This window comes from Lissotriton vulgaris, chromosome 9 (assembly GCF_964263255.1).
Source record: "Lissotriton vulgaris chromosome 9, aLisVul1.2, whole genome shotgun sequence".
NCBI classification, from domain to species: Eukaryota; Metazoa; Chordata; class Amphibia; order Caudata; family Salamandridae; genus Lissotriton; species Lissotriton vulgaris.
The window spans coordinates 1137102153-1137117504 of NC_141697.1; positions in this window are offsets into that span (position 1 = coordinate 1137102153).

A 15352-nucleotide genomic window follows, 5' to 3' on the forward strand; every position below is an offset into this window, starting at 1 on the left:
CAGAGCTACAGCCCGAACTGCTGAACGGAATTACACAAAATTTAGCAAAAAGTTAGGTCTTGGTTCAGAAAGCAGCAACCTTTTTTTTCAAATGTAAATCCGTTCAGTAGTTTCTGAGAAATTAGAAAAAGAAAAAGTTTCGATATCTGGGGCAGCGGTGGGTTCGCGATCGCCTTCTCCCTGTTATTGTGCTGGGAGTCGCCGCCGAGTATTGAGCTTATAGTGCAACACGGAAGCCGAATTAAGGGCCTCTTGCATAATATCCTTTTTTCAATTCTTACTCATCCCTGGATATATCTGTTTACCGGGGGCGCACCACTACACATCATTACATACATCCTATTCGACTTTGGAATTTACATTGTGGCAAGTCTTTTAATAATCTTGTCACAGCGTGGAGCAGTGTCATCTATCCCTGTGATAGGAATACTGCAGGAGCTTACATTTATTCTTTGCTCACTCACTATTATCGTCGATTTATTGGTCCATTGGATATTTTCCTATTTATGCCCTGATGAAGTTCCGCCAAGGAACGAAATACGTTGGCTGTGTGACTTGCTTGGTATAATTACCGAAATAAAGAATTGAACTATTTGGACTAAGAAGACTTTTTGTTATATTTCAATGGGTGCGCCTTCCGCCATTTGATGAAAATTGTTGACCGTAGTTATGCCTTGGGACAACGGGCACGGGAAGTGAGCTGAACCAGAGCAAAATGCATTATACTTGTGTTGTGGTTGTGCTAGACTTTGGTCAGGTCGTCTTGTTCGTATTTTATGTGTTGGTTCAGAAAGCAACCTTTTTTTTCAAATATTATAAATCCGTTCAGTAGTTTCTGAGAAATTTGAAAAATAAAAAGTTTCGATATCTGGGGCAGCGGTGGGTTCGCGAACCCTCCAGAGCACAAGCTTTACTGTAATTGGCTGCAAACACTCCCAACCAGGAAGTGTTGGCAGCCATCTTGTGATTCAGAAGAACCGAGTCATAAGAAAACAGTGAAAAAACAAGAAAAGGGGGCAGGGTAGAATCACCCTGACCCCCTAGGCCTACTCAGGGGGTCCCACAAGGACCCCCAGGGCCAAAAACGGTCAGAACGGGCTTGGAGAAGAAACTATTGCCCCATTCTGAAATTGGAGTATACCAACACTCTTACCCAATATAAAAAAGCCATCTTGGAGGCTAAAACATCATACTTCTCCTCTAAAATCCTAGCTGCGGAAAACCAGACCAAGGAGATATTTACAATCGTTCACGACCTGGCATTCTCGGATAGAACAACCCTCAAGCCTGCCCCGTCTGAAGAACTCTGCCTCTCCTTGAATGACTATTTTATCAACAAAATTACCACCATCAAGGCCAACATTCCCCCCCTCCCCTTCCTTTGTGGACCCTCAATGCCCCCCTCCCAAGGGCGAACTCACCACCTTTCCGCCCATCACTAGAGAAAGTTTGGCCACCCTAGTGCCTTTGGTCAAGTCTGGTTCTCCTCTTGACCCTTGCCCGGCCCATATTCTCCGTCACATCTTTGTTACCTGCCCGGACCCCCCCCTCCATCTTCTAAATAGCTCCCTTGCCCAAGGTGTAGTTCCCAAGTCTTTGAAATCGGCGGTAATTGTGCCCATTTTAAAAAAACCTGGGGCTGATCCTTCTGTCCCCGCCAATTTCCGCCCCATCTCCCTCTTGCCATTTCTGGCTAAGGTACTCGAACGTCATGTCACCCGCGCTTTGAGTTCCTTTGTGGAGACGTATGGAGTCCTTGCCCCCCGCCAGGCCGGTTTCCGCCCCGCGCACTCCACGGAGTCCGTTGTCATTTTGGTCCTGGACAACCTCAGGGAGGGTATGGACACCAATCAGCACCAGGCCCTTGTGCTCCTAGATCTTTCAGCCGCCTTTGACACGGTTGACCATACCATCTTGTTGTCCCGTGTCAAGGCGGCGGGGATCGGGGGGACCGCCCTGGTCTGGTTGTCCTCTTTCCTGAGTGACCGCACCCAGGCTGTCCGTCTGGGTGATTTTACGGCGGACGTCCGGGGAGTGCAGTGCGGGGTTCCCCAGGGTTCTTCCCTCTCCCCCCTCTTGTTCAATCTCTATCTTGCCCCCCTCATCTTTTCCCTTCAACAGATGGAGGTCGCCGTATTTAAATTATGCGGATGACCTCCAGCTTGTTTTCAATCTATCCTCTTCTCCCTCCTCTGTGCTAAATTTTCAATCTGTCATGCTTCACATCAGGGACTGGATGAACCACAACCACCTTAAACTCAACCCTGATAAGACCGAGTTGGTGTTGACGGGTGGTTCATCCAGCCCCTGGTCCTCCCTCTTCTGGCCCCCCTCTCTTGGTACTTCTCCTGCTCCCTCCTCCTCTGTTAAAACCCTGGGTATAAAAATCAATTCGCAACTCACCCTTCACTCCCAGGTTAGCTCCGTGGTATCTTCCTCTTTTCTTTCCCTGCGAACTATTCGCCGAGTGTCTCGCTTTTTCACCTTTTCTGCTCTCAAGCTTATAATCCTGGCCATGGTGATATCCCGCCTGGATTACGGCAATGCTTTATATGCCGGCATCCCCGCCTACAGCTTGCGGCGTCTACAACCGATCCAGAACCAGGCGGCCCGCCTGGCCTTCAATCTCCCTAAATTCCACCACTCTTCCCCCCTCTTGAAATCACTACACTGGCTCCCTGTGGGCGCCAGGGTCCAATTTAAGCTTGCAACTACGACCTTTCTAGCTCGACTTGGATTGGCTCCGGCCTTTATCTCGTCCGAGATTACTCCATACATTCCTACTCGGGAACTTCGCTCGTCTTCCCAATCCCTCCTCACTGTTCCCCGTTTCCGGAGAAAGAAGTGGGGAGGATCTAAATTCGCCACCCTTGCCCCTACCCTTTGGAACTCCCTTCCCCTTGAACTCCGGACCATTACACAGTACCCTCAATTCCGTAAGCACCTTAAGACTTATCTGTTCAAAAAGTCCTTTAACTAACTTTCCCCCACCCCTCTCTGCCTACTAGCTTTGGATCCAGTTAGAGTCAGCGCCAAGAAACCGCTGGTATACGTGCGCTATAGAAATAATTTTAAATCAAAATCAAATCAAATCAAAAAAAGCATTTTAAAAAATAAGTTTGGCGGAAATCGCATTGGGGTCGAGAATCCCGCCGAAATAATTTTTAAAAAATGAAGCGCTGGCTCCTGCGCTTCATTTTGAAAAAGCCCGATGGTGGACCAGGTCCCGGGGCACTTGCAAATTAATTCGCTGGGGCCCATGGGTGACCCCGCAGCCCCAGGGACCGCCACCTCCCTGGGGCTTATTACATAGTATGCGGCAGCACTGCGGCCCCCCGTAGCCCCGGGACCACCACCTCCTCAGGGCAGTAACCAAAATGCGTGGGGGGGCCCAATCTCCCCCACACTGCCCCGGTGACCATCACCTCCCTTGGCCTTTCAGAATAAACCGCAGGGCACGTCGCCCCCCACAGCCCCAGGAACAGCCACCTCCCCGGGGCTCTGTTTAAAATGTTAAAAGATGTGTTGTGGGCTAGAGCCCCCCACACTCCCCGGGGACCACCACCTCCCCAATAAGCATGGGCGAATTTTGCGAATTCGCAATCCGCAAATTTGCGGATTTGCAAATTCGCGATCTGCAAAATTTGCAAATTAGTGCGAATTTGCAGATTTTTGGTTTTTGGCGTGTTCGCGGGGTTTTTTGCGTGTTCGCAGAGTTTTTTGCGTGTTCGCGGGGATTTTTGCGTCTTCGCGAGCCGCTTGCATAGCGAAGTTACACATGCAGTTGTTTATGGGAGAGGGAGAGAGAGATAGATAGATAGACAGATAGATAGATAGATAGATAGATAGATAGATAGATAGATAGATAGATAGATAGATAGATAGATAGATAGATAGATAGATAGATAGATAGATAGATAGATAGATAGATAGATAGATAGATAGATAGATAGATAGGCAGAGAGAGAAAGAGAGGGAAAGAGAGAGGGAGAGAGAGAACGAGAGAAAGAAAGAGAGGCCGGATCTCTGAAGGGCCAGATTCCTGAGTTGCCCCTACAGAACATACAGCTTTTTATTTTTAGCAAAATTTATATGAAAATTGTGCTGTAAAGGTCTCTTTTAGTTTAACCCCTCCTGACAACTAAAAATGGGTGTATTTGCCATCCTCTCCCTTCTTCCTGTTTTTTATATCTGTAATAAGCATGGGCGAATTTTGCAAATCTCGCGTTCGCGAATTTTGCGGATTTGCGAACTCGCAATCCGCAAAATCTGCGAATTCTCGCGAATTTGCGGATTTTTTTTTGTGTGTTCGCGCGGGTTTCTGCCAGTTCGCGAGGGTTTTGTACAATTTCGCAAACGCGAACTTACCTGTCGGGTCGCAAGTTTTGCGAACTTGTTGTTTCTACGTGTTCAGCCTGTTTGGGACACTCTTCTTCATCACTGCCACTCTCTGTCACCACTGCCACTCTCTGACTACTCATCCCACCCTCTGGCCCACCCATGCCACCCTCTGTTTCATCACAGCACCCTCTGGTTGTCCAGTGTACATTATTGTGGCAAAGCAAAGCACACCTTCCCTGCCTCAAGTGACCTGAATTAATTTGGGGCTGATTAATGTGTCACAGAATATTTTTTTAGCTGGCACCTGCTTCCTTAGTGCTTCCTGATTAGTGATCTTTTGCACTTGCTAAGTGCTTTCATTGTTGCAAAATTAGTTACAACACCTGCCCTGCCCCAACTGACAATAATGAATTAGGGGCTGATTCATGGATTTGAACTTCCAGCCTGGCTCCTGCTTGTCTCCCTTAGCTGTAATTCAGGACCTTTGTGGCATATGTGTAACTATTCTGAGGGTCAGAGCAGGGTCACATAATAGTTGCAAGTAGGCAACTGAACTCTGGAGGGGCCCCTCAGGAAGCACTACAGGAAATGGCTACTAATGATGAGCTTGAACTTTTGAACCTGGTAAGTAGTTTCAGTTTTGCTAAGATCGTATTTCTGCAATTTAGCGCTTATTCGCGGGGCGCGAAGTTGAACTGGGAAGCCGCAAACTCACGCGAACAGTGCGAGCAAGCCATAAAATCCGCTGCTCGCGGATTTGCGGATTTTGCGGGAAATTCGCGAATCTTGCGGATTGCGAATTTACCGAAAATCCGCAAAATCCGCGAGCGGAACGGATTTTCCGCCCATGCTTAATCTGTAAGTGCTTCCTGATGAGGTTTAATTCCTTGGACAGGTGCCTCGTTGCCTACTTGTAACTATTTTCTGACCCTGCTTCAAGGGTCAGAGCAGGGTCAGAGAATAGTTGCAAGTAGGCAACGAGGCGCCAGGAAGCAATTAGCAGCAGGTGTCCAAGTTGAAGTTAATTTGTTTGTAACCCTTTTGTAAAAGGTTACAAAGAAATTAGGTTCAATTTTTGCACCTGCTGCTGTAACCCTTGCTTGGCTGAAAATTCTTCCCCGCTGATTTGCGGATTTTACCGCGATTTCGCGAGATTCACGGATCTTGAAATCGCGGAAAATCCACAAATTCGCCCGCGAAACGGATTTTACGCCCACCCTTACTCCCCAGGGCACTTTGTATTTAAATTACGGAGGTTCATTACGGACCCCCGTGCCCCAGGGATCACCACCTCCCCAGGACTTTGCAAACGTTGGGAGGTGGGCTGCTCTGCCCCCCTCCGGGAGCACTTGATGGCCCTGGGGACCGCCACCTCCCAGGGCCAGCTACTGCAGTGTCCCAGGGTGCCCCCCCCCCCGGGGCACTGCGGTTTGCAATGACAGGGTGGGAGTCATGCAGCTACCGCCCTGTCATTGCAAACTCTGTTTTGCTTCATTGAAGCGAGTGCAGGGAAACCAGGGAGCTGCGTTGCAGAGTGGTGGTCCAAAGCCATGCCCCTTTTTACACATGTCCGCAGTGCAGCTCTGTGGTGCTTACTGGATGTACCTAGTGGGCTAGTTGGCCCCCAGGGACTCTCAGGATTCATGGGGACTTAATCCCTCTACTTACAGTGTGACAGGGGGTGCGTTTGCACAGTAGTGCAGGGAGGGGGCATGGCCTGATATGACAAGTGTGCAAACACGCCCCCTGGCGTGTTGTAAATTGGGGGAATAAGTCCGCTTGAATCCACTGAGGACCTCAGGACACAAGTGGACTTCATCGTCCAAGTAGCAGTGCACCAGAAGCGGCGTTTGCAGTGTGGTGTAAAAAGGGGCATGGCCTAGGAAAACCTCTCTGCAATGCAGCTCTGTGGAGCTTACTGGAGGTACCTTGTGGGCTACTTGGCCACCGGGGACCTTCAGGATTTAAGGGGACTTAATAGGGATGTTATAGTTAGAAATTAGCATTTATAAATCCTTAGAAATTCACTGAAAGAGCCATAGGATTGAGACACATTATAATTATGGCTATTTCCTTTTAAAAACCATTGAAATCACTGAAAAAAACATAGGTTTCAGGGACGTTATAGTTAGAAATTAGCATTAAAAAAACATTGAAATTCACTGAAAAAACCATAGGTTTCAGGCTCGTTATAGTTAGAAATTAGTATTTAAAAAATCTTAGAAATTCACTGAAAAAAACATAGGTTTCAGGGACGTTATAGTTAGTAGGACATTTCACTCGAACAAAACCACAGACATTTCCCCGGTATAGTTAGTTCAGCTAACTCACAATGCACTACTGATGCAATGCTGTGACTCTGTCCTTGAGTCACAGCAGTCTTGCCCAAGTCGCCTTTCCCTGGGATCTGTTGTACAGCATCTGTTCAGAGCATCGGTAGAGCAGTGAGTGGTGAGAGGTGACTCCGGTGGCATGCCATGACACACGTCTCTTTTTTTTTAAGTTTAAATAGAGCGCAGGACCTTGGAACTAGAAAGTGGGTTTGGGAAAGTTCTTTGTTTTGCTCTGCATAGGTTATGTTACAGCTTTGGTGCTAATGCTCTTATTTACCTAACTGAGGTTCGAAGAAGGCATTAGGACATTAACAGGCTAGCACAAGCAACATGACTAAAATATTGGCAATAGTTCATGATGGCTAAAATATGCATATATGTATTTACAGGCTTACAACTGGTGGTTTTGTTCTACTTGATGGGAAAAAGTTATTAAAATGGGTTTTTATTCCTCTTCTGAGTGAGTTGCTGGTAGGAATCTACTGGGTAACCACTTGGTAATTATGGCACAAATTATACATAAGAGTGTGGCAATGTTGACACAGAACAGTGATTCATATATGTGTTTTATGTGTCTGGCACGATCTTTCTTTTATGTTGTTTGTCAACCACCACAGATCGATTTGAAAGCATTAGTGAGGTGGAGATGTGTCCCCGTGCCCTGATGAAATTGCCAAAAACTTGCATGGCAATGAAACCTGTCGGCCGTTCCAATCAAGATGGTCTAAACATGCTGTTCTTTTTAATCTGAGTGTGGACACTGTGGAAATGAAAGTATGTATAATAAAAAGTGAACCACAACTCGTTTTAGTTTAGAAAAGTGTTTTCTTTTGCACTTTACAGGGTCCAGATGGCTGGTGGATGATAAGATCATCAACATCTTATTTTTCTTCACCTTTTCAAACTCGATTTCAAAATTTGGGCAAAAATTTTCACTTTCCCCTTTTCTTTTCTTGTCATGAAAGTTACTGACGATGACAACGTGAGAAAATTGGTGAGTACCAACCAGCAGCTCTATAGGTGGTGCTTATGTGAGGTACTTTCTGACTTCCCACACCTTTTTTCTTTTCTGTAATTGATGTAAGCATGTGTGTGATGGGTTGACAAACTGTACATTTTAGAATAAAGAACATTTAGAGTTGGGCACAGCTGATAAACAAGCGTAGCCTGACTTAGGAGTATACACATTCGAAGAAAACCCGCCGCCCCTTTCTGCTGTTGATGTAACATTGAAAGGTTGTAGTGTTCTACGTAACCAGGTCATTTGTGTATATTACAGCATCTGCCTTCCTGATGGTAGTAGCTTGTCCTGCCAGTGGATTGGATTCTTCTTCCGCTCCGTAGTCTCATGGAGCTTTGGCTGTCTGTCCTACTCTTGCTGGTTTATTTCCCCTTCTCCTGGCCTCTGACTCTCAACTCCTGAACTCCTGCTGTTCTCCTCCTTGAATCTCTACTGTTGGGTGTCCTCCTCATCCTTCCTTGTCCGTTTGATGGTTACTTACACTCCCCGCTGGGCAGGTAGGCCCATAAGCGTACCCAAAGGCTTTCAGGGGTATGGGTTGCTCAACCAATAGAACATTAGCCTGCCTTTGTCCTGAGCCCCATGGTCCCAGTCAGGATCATTTCTGGGTGTCTTACCGGGTGCATGATCACAGTGCCCCCTCAAAGTTCTGGCCCTCAGGGGTAGGTCCTGCAGTTGATTTCTGATAAAACCGATGCATGACATTGACTGTATGAGAAATTTCACTGCATCACTCTTGAAAGCAGAGGCTGCTCCACAACAGCTGTTCAACAGCCTGCACAGCTCAATGATGAAACACTGTATTCACTTCATTGGAGTTAGACAACGATGAGGCAGAACCCCCTTTGCGTAGTTCGACGACAATGCAGTAGGCTCTCTACGTCAACACTTGCACCAGTCAAGGTACTTATTCATTGTGACCTGTCTGGCTCCTGTAGCCGAACTTTCCTCCATTCGGGTTGGCCTGAACTATGGATTTGTACTAGTCATTTGTAACCTCAAATAACCTTTTGACCGTTAGTGACTTCTAAGCACTATTTTTGGCTTATTCTTTAAAAATTCACATATCAACTTCTACTTATTGGATTTTAGTCTTTTTGGTCTCATTTTGCTCTGATTAATATTCTCTATTTTTCCAGACCTGTGTTGAGTGTTTTTGTGGTTTATTCATTGTGTTGCTGCGTGTTTTTGTTGCACAAATACTTTGCACATTATCTCTTTAGATAAGCCTAACTGCTCTGTGCCACATTACCACCAGAGAGTGAACACAGGGTATCTTTTAGTGTGTATCCCTGCTTACTCTGACTGGAATGGTGGTTCCTGTCTGGCCTGGGTGCACACCTCAGCCAGCCAGGAATCCTATTTGAACAACTAGCCTGCATTATACGCCTCTTCACTCTACTCTCCTCTATGACTTTCCAGTCTACCCTGCTCTGCTCTACACACTCCACTCTATCCCACTCCCCTGCCCCCATACTAACCCAACCAACCCTTCAACACTCCACTCTTTGCCACTTCACTCAACACTACTCCACTGTCCTCCACTTCACTGTACCACACTGCACTCTACTCCCCCATACGACAGTACACTCTACAACAGTACTCTGTACGACACTCTCCTCCACTCTCTCCCCACCATTCTATTGTACCACACTGAACCTAATGACACTCCACTCAATGACAGTAAACTCTATGATTGGTAACAAGTGTTATTAAAAATAAAGACACATTAACTTTATTTATTCCTTCTATACAAAGCAAACCTAAAATACACAAACATTACAAATTCAAAATGTATAGTTTTATCTTACATTTATAATTTAAACTCCACTTTTAAATTAATATAACTTTATTTATTTTTTAGCTACAAACCAAACTTAAACTACACAAGAATGCAAAACGGTAGACTTATATGTATACCTTTAATTTATAATACACATGAAATCTTCAAGTTATTATAATGCGTGCACCTTCATACACAGTGTATTCAACTCGGGAGGCCGCACTACATTAACTATGGCTCGCCGCTCTATCATGCACTGTGCGCTCACAAAAGATATCATTTGTGATGTTGAAACTATTATTGTAATTAATATTATTCTGGATGGTGAAAGTGATACAATATAAAAGAGTATAAACAGTGCATGGCGAAGGGACAAGCTTTTCACTTTGTTTGGGTGATGGCCTTGTGTTTGGGCACAAGGGAGAGCCCTCTATAAATATTCACTAGACTGTGAGCAGAGAAACTCGACTTGTCATGTCTGGTGCTGGCACTAGCCACGTTCATCCAATCCTGGTATGTGCTGGGGCAGCATTATTCATCTTGTTGGCCTGCTTCAGGACACCCACCACATAGACCAGCACTGCCCTTTCTCTTACTGGCACTTGCACTCCCGGCCTGCAGATAAAGGTAACCAAGTAGAGCTAGTTACTGTGTAACGATGAGACACCCGGGGTGGGCAACTGGGACTGAAGTCATCTCAACTCTGAAAAATAGTCACAGGACTTCGAAGAGCAACACATGCGCATTACCCACTTATTTCCTTAACAGAGTATGTGAGTAGCTTGCATTGTCCAACGCTTCAATAATTGTCCTAGTAAAGGAATTGTTACTTGATAACTGTGTACCATATGAAGAGGCTTAGTATTGTGTGGTGTGCTAAAGAAAACCATGTTGTCTGTTCTAAGTAAAAGCACCAACTGGACTCTGATTTATTAGCTGTTATTAGATGTTTAATTGCATTCTGAGTTTTTAAATCCACACCACCTCACATTAAGCCATGAGCTGACTGACTCTGCTGCCCTGGAATTATAGTGTAAAGGCTTGTACTTGGTGGTGAATTTTGGGCTCAATTGAAGGGTGAAATTCAGGGCACAAGTGGTAAAAGGCTCAGCTTGATACATTGTGAGCCAAGCAACCTAAGTCTTCCCTGAGATCTCTATAAAGATCCCACAACATACTTAAATGTCAATGTTGCCTAAACATATATCTCTTTAAAAGGATATCTTACAACACTATGTACTTTTTAAATTTGTCAGATATCACAATTTTCAACACTTTCTGAAGATTCTACGTATAATTCTCGGACATTTGACCCTAGAGTTTACTAGTCCAACCAATCACTTTGTAAACAATATCTTAATGATTTTTTTAACTACCACCTCCTATTCATCATTATCCAGAACAGGTAATAACCAGCTGGTACATCTTACGCATATGTGGTAGCAATTCACATGCCACAAAATTAACATATTTTAGTGTGGAAAAAGATCATAAAAGGAAACATCAAATCATCAAAGGAACAAGAGGTTTTGCCCATAAATAGCAATATGTGGATGTATTTATAAACTCGTATTTGGGCAGGAGCTCAACCAGCTATCTGCAGACGGCCTAAATGTTTTGTTTTCGTGCACCTCTGTAATGATTTTTGCAAATTCCAATTTTTTTCCAAATTCCACATTTTTTTTAAAGTTGAGCTTCTATTAACACACTTTATGTTTCTAAGAAATAGATACAAAATTATGCACCTAAGAAATAGATAAACATTTTTTAATTAATTGAGAACTTTATTAAAAGTTATTTTAATGCCCAACTATGGTGATTTACAAAAATAGATACTTGTATTAATCAACGCCAACATTTTGTATTCTGAGCCTGTCTAGAATTTTCCTGCACTTCACTGAACTGACCTTTCTAAATTCATGAGAAAGAGCCACTCTTTATCTTTCCATGACCAATCACTAAGTCAACTTTTTTGTGTTGAGAAAGCAATATGTTAAAAGTGGACGTTCTCTCATCAGTTACAGGGCCTCTACATCTCTCTTACTCCATACAACTGAGATGGATTCCACTTCTGAGAAAGAGAAAGCACAGTTTGCCTCAGAATATAAGTGCCAATCACCTAAATAGGTGCCATGAAATTAACTTCCATTCCCTACATCCATCTAGCTTTTGCTAGTTCCAGTGAGGGTAAAGCAGCTTCCAAAGAGAAAGCTGCTGGCCTCTGCTCTCCACCAATAACTTCTAGGTTCCCCCTTTCCAGGTTTGGGGATGATTTGCAATTGCAGGAGGATCATTGAGTAGATCCACTGAGATCTATTCACTTTCTCGAAGCAATCTGCTATCAATGTTATTAGTGTACTATCAAAATATTTAGTGCATGGATACATAATAAATATGCAATACTCAACATTGTGCATATTAATGATTATTACAATGATAGACATGACCCAAATGCCACAAATATTTTCTCCCAGACTCCCGAAAAATGTTACATCTTGGCAGACCTCGATCTCCATTCATTGTTTGCTTGAATAACGTCACTAGCTCGTTGTATTGTATTATATTTGCATTTATATAGCGCTTACTACACCTGACGAGGCGTCGACGCGCTTTTTCGGCAAGTAGCACGCTGTAGCATTCTTTCCTGATACACCACCCTCTCTTTTAGGAAACAAAACATGTTTTGCTATTTTACAAAAAAAACAAGATATTCAAGTTTTTCAATCTACATTTAATTTGCGTCAACATTTTTGGGGGGGGGGGGGGGGTTGAGTGCCTAGGATGCTTTTCGAGTCCTATTGCGAGCGCATTGTTTAGACATTTTCTTAGCATTTGTTCGTGTGAGTGCACTTAAATCAGTAAATCATTTGACCTATACCCATTCTCATAACGTATTTTCTTCCTCTAATGAGGTATGTTAAGTATCCCCAAAGCAGCTTTACATAAATCATAAAGAACACTTTACATCCCACTAATCATAAAAACAGAATTCATATTCGGAAGCAATTTCCTTTTCACGTTCTACCTCGAGTTTATTATTTTGAAGAGCTTAAACTAAACGGCGTCCTGCAATGCGAAATATCAGGCTAACTGCATTCATAAAACTTGGTCTAAAAATGTCAACATTTTACTTCTGATTGCGATTCTGATACGTCAAGAAACCCTTTAGTTAAACGACTTAAGTTTCCTGTAATACAAACATCATAGACAGGCTAATTGCACAATGAGGTCACATTAAACTATCGCACTCAAGTCATTAATCAGCAGATTTTATGGGTCGAATTATCTCCTCGGCATCGCATTATGGTTCCAGGACACTTAATTAGAAGCGGTGTCACGTGGTCTCGTAAACTCGAATCAAGTCTACACACCCCAGAGCCCCGAGCACTGCAAGTGGAAACAATGCACCCCGGGTGCACAAGTTCAACTCGCTGGATCTCACACCCGTTTCAATAATAAAGCTAGCCAAGGAATATGGAAATAATTCCGCACCTGGATACACTGTTTGCAAAGTAGGCCAATTTAATTTGAACGAGTACCTCCTGACAAAAATGCCTTCCAATTGTAGAGATGACAGTCAATCAAAAACGACTGCCTACAGGCAACATATGACCTACATGCTCACCTCGTCTGTTTTCCTCGTTCCAGTCCTAACCTGTGAGGTAAGACTCTCACCTACAGACAGGTAGTACTTAATTTCAGCCGCGGGTTGCAGGTGAGGCCCACCGGCACTCATTTTTGGGGACTGGCAATCATCATTTCCTCAGCATTTCACCCAGAGCAAAACAGAGAAAAACGCAACCGGGAGGGGTGAAGGTGGGTGATAAGAAAAAAAATCGCAAAAACAGTGACAAAGAGGAGAAGCAGGGATGAAAATGAACATATAAGAATGAGATAAAGGGGCAGGAGTGTTGGTGATGAATTAAGGAGGTATGAGGTGGAAAATACTACGTAGCCTTTGTATGTGCCAGCACAAAATCCATAGCACCGGCTGCACGTTTCTGAGCAAATCTCCAGGCCTCGGGCACTTTTGTGTTGCAAACTAAGCACTGGCAACAGGCAACTCACTTGCCCTCTTAAATCCTTCGGGCCATATTTAACAAATAATCAGGCAGCGCAGTGTTGCAAGTCACCTTGCTGCGCCACGCGATAGGGAAACAGCAGGAATCTGCCGTACTTATCAATATTCAGTGCATTCCTGTCATTTCCCAGCACTCGGGCACAATGCGCTGCCTAGCGCCACCTAGGTGCCCTTGCAAGGGTGCCTGCGTTGTAAGCAGGAGTGTTTTTGTGCAGTAAGGTCCCCCTTTCTGCATAAAACAATCACCTGCAGGCATTTTCTTTTCTGTGTGTGCTGCAGAATGCATCACATATACAAAGAGGAAGTAATGAGGAGCAAGATAGATATTTCTCCTAGTTACACCTCACCTGGGGAGGCACAGAGGTTTGACACATTCCCAGGCCTACCACGGATGTTAAATGTAGGAATGCAGCAGCATAAAAAGATGACAGACAGAATGCTGAACATTGTCAATCATTCAGCCCCAGTACAGAGATCTGCTCCTTCCTGGTACTTCCCAGCACTGGGGCACAATGTGCTTCCTAGCACCAATGCACCATGGTGTCAGGGTGACTGTGTTGTAAGCAGGATTGTTTTTGTTCAGGAGGGAACACCTTCCTGCACAAAAACAATCACCTGCAGCACACATAGAAAGAGGAAGCATCGAGGTGGGGAGGTGCAGCATTTTGACGTTTTCCCAGGTCTACCACTGATGTTAAATCTGGGAATGCAGCAGCACACAGCAATGATGGGCAGAATGCTCAATATTGCCAAACATTCACCCCCAGTACAGAAATCTGGGCCTAAATCCATAATTTGTTTGCTCACCATGTCATCCCATTTTGGACCCAGCCACAAGCAAATCAGTTTTGACCCTGGTTCCCATGGCATCAGTCAAGCCCGAACTGCCAGGTCCTTGGTGGGAAGGGTATGCCCAGAGGTAGGTCCTGTGCTTGCTATACCACTGGATTCAAGCTAGCCTGGCTAATGAGGGGCAATACCCCACAACCGGTCCCAGGATGCTTGTTTTATGTTCCATGAAGGACCTGGTCTGGCAGTTCGAGCTGGACTGTTCCCACAGCCAGCAGGGTCAAGACTGATTTGCATTTGGCTGCGTCCAAACTTGAATGTCATGGTGAGCAAAAAAACTATGGGCCTCATTTATGAGGCCTTGCGTCAGTTTTGCGCTGCGGATGCATCGGCAGCGTAAAACATGCGCCTTGTTGCGCCATATTAAAAAAGTGACGCATCTAGGTAGATGCGTCACTTTTTAAACCCCTGCGCCACATTATACCTGCGTCAGGTATAATGTATGCAGAGGGGGCGTTCCCCCGCAAAAAGCCTCGTAATAGTGACGCAGTGAAATCTATGAGATTTCACTGCGTCACTTTTAGGATGCTGTTGCGTCAAAATCTTGCGCCTGCCTCACAGCAGGCGTAAGACTGACGCAAGCCCTTTCACATGGGGCTTTCCCCATGTGAAAGGACGCATTGCTGGAGTTGCGTCACTTTTGTGACACACCCCAGCAATGCGTCACTTTTGCGCTTGCAGATGCGTCAGAAATACTGACGTATCTGTAAGTCCTTGCGACATGATGCGTCATACATTAAATATGACGCATCATTGGTGTGGCAAGGAGTGCGCAGTGAAAAGTGACGCATTGCTGTTTTCACGCAGCGATGCGTCACTTCTCATAAATGAGGCCCTATGGATTTAACCCACATCTGTAACTGGGGTGAATGTTGACAATGTTCAGCATTCCATTCATAAACTTTTTGTGATGCAAAAAATTTGGGAATGCACCAAAATCCAAG